Source organism: Melospiza georgiana, chromosome 24, assembly GCF_028018845.1.
Source record: "Melospiza georgiana isolate bMelGeo1 chromosome 24, bMelGeo1.pri, whole genome shotgun sequence".
Lineage (NCBI taxonomy): Eukaryota > Metazoa > Chordata > Aves > Passeriformes > Passerellidae > Melospiza > Melospiza georgiana.
The window spans coordinates 6,818,608-6,829,583 of record NC_080453.1 but is presented as its reverse complement, the minus strand read 5'-3'; positions in this window follow the sequence as shown (position 1 = coordinate 6,829,583).

Genomic DNA, 10,976 nt, shown 5'->3' with positions numbered 1-10,976 from the left:
TCCGTTAACCCCCCGCGTGCTGATTGGGCAGTTTGAGCGGCGGGCGGCGCAGTCACGGTGCGAGCGCGCCTCGTGATTGGCTGGCTCGGCTGTCAGTCAGGCGGAGGCGCGGCCCGGGCCCGGCTGCGCGGCGCCTCAGGGCGCACTCAACCCTGGCTGCGGCTGGAAAAACGTCAAATAAACGTAGTTTCAATTCCAGTTCGCTGCTCTGAAACCCAATCTGAGATAGTAAATATCCGATTTATGCATTCAAGAGTGGTAGTGGAACCCCGGCGCCAGCATAGGGAGTCACGTTCAGTGTTTTGTGTGAAAAGTCGGGCAGGGAAGCACCTAAAATGAGCCTGATTTGGGAACAGCGATCCGCAGTTACTTTCCAGACGCCCCAGGAAAGCAGGACAGAGCTTGGTGGGAACAAAAAGTGACGCCAGCTCCTCAAAATGTCCACGGTGCATTGTGAGGTGAAAAATAAAGCAGCTGTAGCAAGACCGTGGTGGTTACAGTCCCGACATTCCATGTTCCAGTATAGAAAACAGACCAAAAGCACATTCCAACATTCCAACTCTTTAGTGTGCCTGCTTTCAGCAGTGCCATTTTTATACCTTCCCTTCAGCAGTGTTTCCGTCCATCCCCCTCTCAAGCTCCCAGCAATGTTTCACATTCAGTTTCAGGTCTGAAATTAAAAAAATCAAACCCCGTGTGAACCTAAGGGAAAGTCCCACGTTAATTTCACAGACCTGAACTGTGCCAGTGCTGTAGTAAAACATCAATTGCATGAATATTTCTGACACCCTGGGGAAGTCAAAGGTCGGTTTCATTCTTCATTGAATCACGGAATCACAGAGAAGTTTGGGTTGGAAGGGACCTTAAAACCCACCCAGTTCCACCCCAGGGACACCTTCCACTATCTTGAGTTGCTCCAAGCCCCAATGTCCAACCTGGCCTTGGGCACTTCCAGGGATGAGGCAGCCACAACTTCTCTGGGCACCTGTGCCAGGGTCTCCCCACCCTCACAGGGAACAATTCCTTCCCAAAATCCCATCCATCCCTGCCCTCTGGCACTGGGAAGCCATTCCCCTTTTCCCTTGTAAATTGTCTCTCTCCATCTTTCCTGTCAGCTCCTTCAGGTCCTGGAAAGAATCAGCTCTTCCCAAAGTCTTTTCTGCCAGCTGAACAATCCCAATTCCCTCAGCCTTTCCTTGTAGGACAGCAACAAAATAAATGTCTCTGTGGGTTTATATATTTTAAATTAAATAGGAGCCACAGATTGATTCTGGCCCTGAATCAGTGTTATACTGCCTGTGGGACTTCAGCCACTTCCAAGCACTGCAGGATGGAAACTCCAGGTTGTTTTAAAATGGATTCTGGCCCTGCTGCCAGCAGTGAGTGTTTCCACCACGAGGTGTCTCAGAGGTTAAATCACTGCAAGAACAAATTTGGGACTGGCTCTTATCACAAACTAACAACTGGCATCTCCTTGCTGTCACATCTGGTTCTGTCTCTCCAGGAAACAATAATATTGAGTGGAAAAGGGTTGAGTTTGCCTGTGTTGTGTCTCAAGTATAAATGAACTGTATTTTCAGGAGCTACTAATTTTTATCATTCTTCAAAAGAGATAAAGAGTGTAATTATTCTCCTAATTCTGCAAAAATCTGCAGAACAAAGATCAGAACAGAAAAAGGGAGCTCAGATCTCTGCAGGACCCAAGGGGGGATTGATGGGGTGTCTGGGCAGGACCAGGAGTTGGACTCAATGATCCCTCTGGGTCTCTTCCAACTCAAGATATTCTGTGATTCTATGACTCTATGAAACATCTATACAAGAATCTGTGGAATTTATCTGAAGTCTGCAAAGTGGATTTGAATTTCCCCAGATCTAGTAGAGGCCAGGGTAAGATCCATGTTTTGCAGCTGCAATATGAATGTTTATCCTGGTCTTCAAATCAGAGAAAAACTGATGCTTGAGCAGGACTTGAAGTAAAAACAACCTCTGGTAACAGTGACCTGCTTTGTAAGTGTTCAGCTGGCTGATTTTGTATAAAAACAGACACTGAGGAAAAAAGCTTGGGATGTTCTCCCCAGTATAAATAAATAAATATAGTTCTGTTCCACTATAAATAAATATATCTGAGACTGGAAATGTTCTGTGACACCTGGGGTAAGAGTTGAAGAATTTCTCCATCCTAACATTTATCTTTTCATTGGGATGTTCAGTGCACACATACATTAGTTCAGTTTAATAGGAGCCATCGAGAGAAGCAAAAAAGGAAGAACTCCAGACCTTTCTCACCCTCAAAATACTAATCTATTTAAAAATAACACTGCTGTTACTAATTCTGAGGATTTTTCATACTGTACAACTGATCTAAAAATTGAATTAAGCCGTGGTAAGAAGCAGTCTGTGACTAATGAGGAAAAGACCTTAGAGGAATATGCCAGGGAATCAGGCTGCCACAGAGGTGCCCAAAGTTCTGAATGTCTCAGCTGCCACGAGCACAGGATAATCCTCAGGTAATCCCTGTGTGGAGCTCAGCAGGTGATTGATTCAGATACATTTTTCCCCCTAAACTGTTTCCTCTTGTTATAAACACAAACACAAGACTGGCAAGGAGAAATCTGAATTATGTCTGTATTATTAATTGCAGATTGGAGGAGGAAGGAGCAGCGTGTGTCCAAGTTGCTAATTAGGAATAATTACCCCATGAGGTTCTGTAAGTGTCCCAAGTACAACAAACAGGAATCCCACTAACATCCCTTCCTACTAAGAAGCAATTAAATGCTGTGAGGAGATGTCTGCACTCCCTGGGCATTCCCTGGAAAATTTTCACTCAGAAGAAAACAGTTGAAGGGCTGTGTGCACAAATTCCAGTATGTCCCAGAACTAGAGGTGCTCAGGAATTTCAAGAATCAGGAAGCAAAGGGAGGAGTGGGGAGGGAGAGCAGAGCAGGGAGGCACCCAGAAGGTGCAGGGTAGAGTCCTTGCCCTGCTGCAGCCTCTCCTAAACAGAGTCTGTGGTGCACTGGGATAAACCTGCCTGAAGAAAAGGGATTCCTGCAAAATATTTCATCATTCTGGGGCTCACCACAGTGTCATGAAGTGACCTTTGATAGAATAAAGGAGGAAGCAAAATGCCAATAGCATCACCTGGTATCTGAAGCTGAGGCAGGACTGCAGGAGTGGAAGAGCTGCTGCAGAGACTCTTCAGCTCACAGCAACTTTCCCTAGCACTCAGTGATGAGGGTTCTCCTCTCCCTCCAGGGTTGTTTTCACCTCTCCTTGAGCAAGGATTGAATCTGCTCCCCAAGAGGTTTTTCCTCCACACCATCACAAATATGCCTGTAGGCTTAAAAACAGAGAGCTCTGAGGTTGGGAAGTTCTGTGACTTGATGAGACCACACAACCTGGATAAAGTGATCTTTCCCTCCTCTTGCTGCCTGTGTCTCCTCTCTCAGCAGCAGCTGCTGTGCCAGTGGGTGATCCCAGAGTGATCCTTGGACAGCTGAGCATGCCAAGACTGTCTTCAGAGAGGCTCCAAGAGCCTCCATTCCCAGTGATGTTAATTGGAGTTAAGGATGCTCAGTGCCTTGCAGGAACACTCAGCACAAAGCTGTCAATCCAGACATGTCCTTGAGCTGTGGAGAGAAATGAGATAGAACTAGAATTTATCCCACTGCCCTACAGTTAACAGTAAGCATGCCATCTATTAAAATAATTTAATCTTCTGTGGTTTCCTACTAGAAAGAATTTAATTTTGTATTTCTTTGATAAAGAGAATTTAAAACTCTGTCACGTTTTGTCACCTACTGGGCAGGGTCCTTTAGATGCAGCCCTGAAATCCAGCTGTGCCCTGGCTCAGCAGCTGAGGGAGGGGATTCTCTCAGACTGACTGGGAATGCTGCATCCAGTTCTGGTGCCCCAACATAAAGGGAACATGGACTGTTGGAGCAAGTCCAGAGAGATGTGAATTTAATAAAGGGCTGGAGCTCCTTCCCTATGGAGACAGCCTGGGAGAGCTGGGGCTGTTCAGCTGGAGAAGAGAAGGTTGTTTGGAGACCCCAAAGCATCTCCCAGGATCTGCAGGAGCCTCCAGGAAAGCTGGAGAGGAACTCTGCATCAGAAACTGGAGTGACAGGACAAGGAATGGCTTCCCACTGAAGAGGGGAAATTTAGGCTTGATAAATGGAAGAAATTCTCCCTTGTGAGGGTGGGCACAGGGTGCCCAGAGAAGCAGTGGCTGCTCCATCCCTGGAAGTATCCAAAGACAGGTTGGACAGGGCTTGGAGCACCCTGGGATAGTGGAAGGTGTCCCTGCCCATGGCAGGGGGTGGAACTGGGTGGGTTTTAATGTCCCCTCCAACCCAAACCAGTGTGGGATTCTGTGACAATAAATATGTGGCAAGAATGGGATGTGTTACAGAGAATCCTGTTCTTCCATCCCACAGAGCCAAACTGGGAAACAGAGACAACAACTCTGCAAAATCCCAGCAGTTCTGAGCTGAGCCCTGGTTAATGTTTGGCTATGCATGGAATGTCAGTGGGGCAGAAGGGAGTAAACTCACAGGGCTGTATTTCATAAGGCTGCCATGACTTTCTCAAAAATCTGAAGACTGGCAATGTCTTCTCGATAATTATTTTTTAATATACTGCTATTTCTAAAAGACAAACACAAAAGATGAAAGAGAAAATCAAACCCTTTTTTTCTTCATAAGACAAAAATGGTGGACATTTTAAAATAAACAATTTTATGCTGCCTTTGGAAAAAGTGATGTAGTCACAGCATGAATTCAGGATGATATTAAAAAGCAGCAACCAGAGTTTGTGAGTGGGCAGTAATTGCCAATAAAGATTCAAGACAACACAAATGGCTAAAGAACTGCAGAGGTTATTCATGTCACTCCTCAGTGACTCTCAGAAGACAAAGATAAAATTAATCCTGCTGTAGCAGCAGGCACTTGAAGAGACTTCCCAGGGGATGATTCTCTGACAACCTGACACCTATCCCAGACCTTGAGCACAATCACAATTTTACAAAAGTCTAACAGTTCCCCTTTTGAAAATTACTTTTGGCATCTTATTATGGCAAATAATAAGATCTAAACATCACAGTGACATGCTGGCTAGCAGAGCTGCAAGCAATCTGGGATATCTTGTGCAGGTTTTACTGATCTCACCCCATTTACTCTGGGGGTTCACAGGGTGAGCTTGGTGCCAGCATGAGCTCTCCCACTGCTGCTTGGGGTGGGAGTTTGGATTTTCTGCAGGGAGACAAGAGCAGATAGAAAAACAAAATGAAGACCCAAAAGCTAAGAGAAAACTCACATTTCCTTTCTTCTGCTTCAACAAAAAAATCTGCTATGAATCTGCCACAAAACTTCTTTTAACATAAACTGGATTTCCATCAGGAAAACTTTCCAATAAGTGTCCTGGTAGCACAAGAAAGGCATGGATACAGCTGGAAAATAGATAATGACTGTATAAGAAAAGAAGAGCAACAAAGAGAAATTTTCTACTTGCTTTTATGGCAACCTCCACCCACCAGTCTGCTGTGGATGAGATGCACCCATGTCCCAAGAGGGAGGTGATCTACAGGTAAATAAGAAACTCAGTTCTCTGTCTGGGTTTTGTGCTTCTGCCTTAGAATTTTTCCCAACAGATCACCCAGTACAAAAAAAAAAAAGCTTCAAAATTTGAAGCCTTTTTGCACTGACAATTTTTAAGGCTCCAGAGTAAGAAAGATTCAGAGTCCCTGATGCAGAGCAGCATCAGCTGTTTGTAACACAGAATTAGCTATAAAAGTCTGCATCCCACATCTGCACGTTGGTCACTGTCTGTTTAAATATTTCATGATGTGTGCAATTAAGTTCTTTCCTCCCTGTTGACTCTGTGACTTTAGAAATCCAAAGTATTTATCTTGACCCGTGTTCTGGGCTTATTTTCACATTTGCACGCTGACAATGAAGCAAAACAATTTCTTTTTTATTTATAACCAGATTCCCTTTGGGGAGCTGAGAGCTGCCATATTTGGTGTGCAAAAACTGCTGTCTGGCATGTTTGGAAACAAAAGCCTGTGTTATTGAGACTTAAAAAGAGGATGCAAAATAGATTTATAATTATTGTAATTAGAATAAAAGCATGATTGCACTGAACTTAAATCCTGGTCCAAATTTCATACACATGCACAAACCATCCAAACAGAAATTAACTTCCTAATTAATATTGGATCATTCCTATTATAAAAAAAGGCACTATTAATTATTGATGATGCTTGTGCTTTTCCTGAGCTGTTTCCATCTTTTCCCCTCCAGTTCATGGAGTGCTGGGGATAATGCAGCATGTACAAATAAATCACTCAGAGGTGTGGAAGTTACTCACACCCCTGCACGCAGGAGGATCTGCTCCTGGATGTTCTTATCAAACAGAATACAGAGGGGCATTTGTTTGTACGAGCAGAGCTAGAATATTCTCTTTAGAGTTCAGCTTCCTCCTTTCATCCCACCCACCACCAGACACTTCCTGACATTTCTCCTGCAGGCAGAGCAAGGCAACTGCTCCTTTTCTTTTTTTTTTTTTTTCTTTTTTTTTTTCCCTTTTTCAACGGCTGCTCCTTCAGTTATCTGTGGCTGGTGGGGGAAGGGGATGTTAACAGCAAACACAGCCAGAGCAAGTCTGGGAATGAGGGGGAGTTTCAGGATGGAAATAGGCTCCTGCCAGCCCTCCTGCGTCTGTGTCTCTATGACTAAGCGTTTGCTTTTTAAAACTTGCCTTTTCTCTTTCCTTGATCCTTGTTGTTTCCAAGCCTCCTGTTCCCCTTTGTCCTGGCAGCTCCAGGGAAATGCAGATCCCACCCAGCACGTGAGGGACAAACCAGAGCAGCCCCTGAGCTGGGACACAAACCCACATCCCCTGTCTGCTCAGGGCTCAAGAGGAGACACCACTGCAGGTTTTTATTCCTCTGAAACATTCCCTGGATTTTCTTACAGCATTACAGCCCTGCTTTGGAAGAGTCTGCAGTATGAGAGCACCTAAATTTAAGAGGTGTGCACAGTTTTGGCCATCTCTGGGACATAAAAGGCCACTGGTTGCTCATCCCCACATCCCTTTTCAGTCCATGACAGCAACAAGGACAAAGAAGTGCCCAAAGCACCACATGGTGAGTGGTGAATGTGGTGGTGCTGCTGTGCTGATGGTTGGATTTGGTGATCTTAGAGGTCTTTTCCAGCCTTAACCACTTCATGATTTTTTGTGGGTACAACATCTGCAACAGCTGTATTTTCCTCCACCCATCTCCCAAAGCTGTCCTATTTGGATGCTCATTGGAAAGAAAAGATTATTTATTATTATTAATTCATGTTTGGCCTGAAACACTCAGCAGGGCTGTTCCACCTGCAGCTGGAATTCTCTGCAGACCCTGTGCAGGAGCAGAGGCAGGAATGCCCAACCCCAACCCATGGGGCTGGCAGGTTTTAGGGGTGCCCAGCCCCACTCTGCACAGCTGGCAGGTTTTAGGGGTGCCCAGCCCACAGGGCTGGCAGGTTTTAGGGGTGCCCAGCCCCACTCTGCACAGCTGGCAGGTTTTCTGGGTGATCTATATTCAGCTGTGCATGCCCCTGGGGATGTGCAAAGATCATTCATCCAGTTCACTGAACTGCAGCCTGCATGTGGAGGGGGTTTTGTGGCTCCTTTTTAAATGTGACTGGTTTAAAGAGGAATAGTCTCACTCAGGGTTGTGCAGCAGATTGGAATATGGGCACTCCAGGGGTGAATTAAAAAGCAATTCAAAAACAATAGTGTGGAACAATCTTATCTTTCCCCTGCCTTATCCAGGCATTTATCTTGCTCTGTTCTGAGGACTCATCACCACATTATCCACATATTCTGCAGTGTCTCTTTGAGCCATGTTAGTGCACAGACAGTTCCTGCAGAATCACAGAATCATGGAATGGTTTGGGTTGGAAGGAACCTTAAAGATCATCTTGTTCCAAACCCTGCCAAGGGCAGGGACATCTTCCACTATACCAGGTTGCTCCAAGCTCCATCCAACCTGATCTTGGACACTTGGATCCAGGGACAACCTGTTCCAGAGCCTCCTGTGAACACACAGGGCTCCCTGTTCCTTACAGGGAACAATTCCTTCCAAATCTCCCATCTAACCCTGCCCTCTGGCAGTGGGGAGCCATTTCCCCTTGTCCTGTCACTCCAGGCCTTGCAAACAGCCTGTCCCCATCTTTCCTGCTGTCCCCTTCAGGCACTGGAAAGCCACAGCCAGGTCTTCCCAAAGCTGGACCAACAACACCCAAGAGTCTGAAGAAGCTGAAGAATGTCCTGCTCTGGTTCCAACACCCTACAGAGAACAGCTTTGGATGTCTCAGCCCACACCAGGGTTGATCTGGCTTTAAATGGTGGCTCTCACTGTCACCCCCTCGTCTGTCCTTTGTGCACCCTCAGCAAACCAGCAGCAGGCAGAGATTTCAACAGCACATGGCTGATTTACCACCTGCTGTAGTGACAGGATCTATTTCTCACAGAATACTCTGCACAGTGGTCTGAAAGCATTTTCTGTTGGATGCTTAAAGTTCCATCACTCCCTGATTCCTCAGGAGAACCACACAAAGATGTCTCTTCCCAATAAAAAGCTTGAACAATTTCATTTTATATCATTCTATGGAAACTTACAATGTAGCCCCAAGAAGTTACAGTAGTTTTGTCGAGTTCTCCTGGTATTTGAGGTTATCCTGAGTGGTTCAGCATTTGGCACTAGGATGACAAGAAAAAAGAGGTTTAGTCAACACAAAAACACCCACAGTTTCTAAACTTCAGCTTGAAAACATGAAGGCAGCCTTTGCAAAGCCTCAGGAAGCAGATGACAAAAAGAAAAGGAAGTTTATTTTCCTAAATATCTTAATTCCTAAACCAAACTCAAACTTCTAAGTCTTCCTCATACTTGAATTCCTCAGCATTTTTGTTAAGTTAATAAATATTTATTCTTTATTATATTTATTATGTAGTAAATTTATTTCTCTATTTTCTGTCTTCCTAGAAAATCCCATTGAGAAATCTGTGCCTTTTCAGCTGCTCCACAGTCTGTGCTGTGATCCCCATGCTTTTGGGACACCTGTGTGTTCACAGTGAAATTTGTGCAAAACACCCGAGGAACCCTGGTATGTGCAGCCCTATATTGATATTGAGACAGTATTAGAATTTCTAACTCTTAAAAAAATTAAATATAAATCCCTATTAATTTTTTAATATTATTGTATTTTGTCCCCATTTTAAAAAATATTTAAATATTCATTATTTTCTTTGTAGCTATCTAAATTTTTAATTAGATAGCTACAAAGAAAAGAATTTTAAAAATTTTTTTTATAAAATTTCTTATCAGGCTCACAGTTCTCATATAACATCTTTTGCCATTAAAAAAAAAAAACAATTTTTTGGAGAAATTTCACAAAACAACTCATCAACTGTAATTATTTTAGACTTCAAGATAAGGATTATTTTAATTTAGACTTGAGGATGAGGATTATTGCATAAGTGAAAAGCATTAATTATTAAATTATTACATTAATTATCTCCCTGTCCTTGGAATGCCATGATTTCTAAGAGAGACCTGACAGGATTTCCTAAACAAATCCCAATATTCTGCATCCAGCATTTCAAGCCAGCTGAAGGACAGTGTTTATATAAGGATCACTTCAGTCACCACTGAAATGCAGCTGCAGCTCAGCACCAGTCTATAATTGTGCAAATCAGATAAACTGGGAAGTGGAGATTTCCTTTAAGACCAAGTTTTAATTAGCAGATAGATTATTTAATTATTAAAGAGACAAGAGCACATTGTCCTTACCAACTTCTGGGTGCTGGCAATGTCCAACATTGCTCACAATAAAAAACCCTCAATAATCTGAAGCTCACATATGGTTTCAAACGTTTTCTTAATAGGCCATCAGTGTTCATTGGCTAGATGTTATATAGTGCTCTTTTAATTAATGTTCTGCTGGGTAATTCTCTTGCTATTCATGCTAATTAGTGCCATGCTCAGTGTTTCTTTTGGGCTGGTGGTTTCTTGGGTCCATGGGTTGGCAGTGGTGATCTCCCCCTGCCACAAAAATTATTCTTCACCCAGCTGTTGATTCAGCACAATTACAGCTTGGGTTTATTGGCTGTTCCTGATCTGGCATTTCTGCCAGGTGTCTTTGTGTCCTGTCAATTGTGCATTTCCTGTGGCCACCATCACTGCACATCCTTCTCCCCGAGCTTTGTTAAACTCCCTCTAGGTCTGAGATCACGAAGCATGTCCAGGCCTGACCCTTAACAAGGCAATTCTACCAACAATCACTTCTACCAACAATAACATCACAGAACACCCTTAAGAAAATTTTGACGTATTCCACGTTTTGCAACAGTACCAACAACATTAATTAAACTCAGGTTAAAAATTACTTCATTCAAAATGAATTCATTCACGCGTAACGCAGCAGAGGTACAATAGGCAGGACAGGTGAGGTGGGCGCCGTGAGGGCGGCGCTGTGGCCTGGCCGGGCCCTCACCGCAGGAGCCCACCGACCACCTGCCGCCAGCGCGGCAGCCCCGGCAGCCACGCCACGAGGTCGCCGCGCCAGTGTCGCCGCCGGCAGCGCCGTGAGGGCGGCGGAGCCCCGGGGCCGCTCCCGCCGCGGGATCCCGGCGCGTCCCCCCCGCCTCAGGGCACCCCCGACCCCGCGGCCCCGCCGAGCCCCCGGCGCGCAGGCGCGGGCGCGCGCAGGCGTGCGGCGCATGCGCGGAGCGGCCCCGCGCTGGGCTGGTCGGGGCAGCTCCGGGAGCAGCGGCCGCGGCCTGGCGGGTCCGAGCCCCCCCCCCCCCCCCCGCCGCCCTCGGGGAGCCGCCGGGCCCCCCCTCAGCCCCGCCCGCCGCGCCGCGGAGCCCCCCGGAGCCGCCGCCCCCCGGAGCGCGGGGGAGGCTGAGAGGGAGTGACCCCCGGC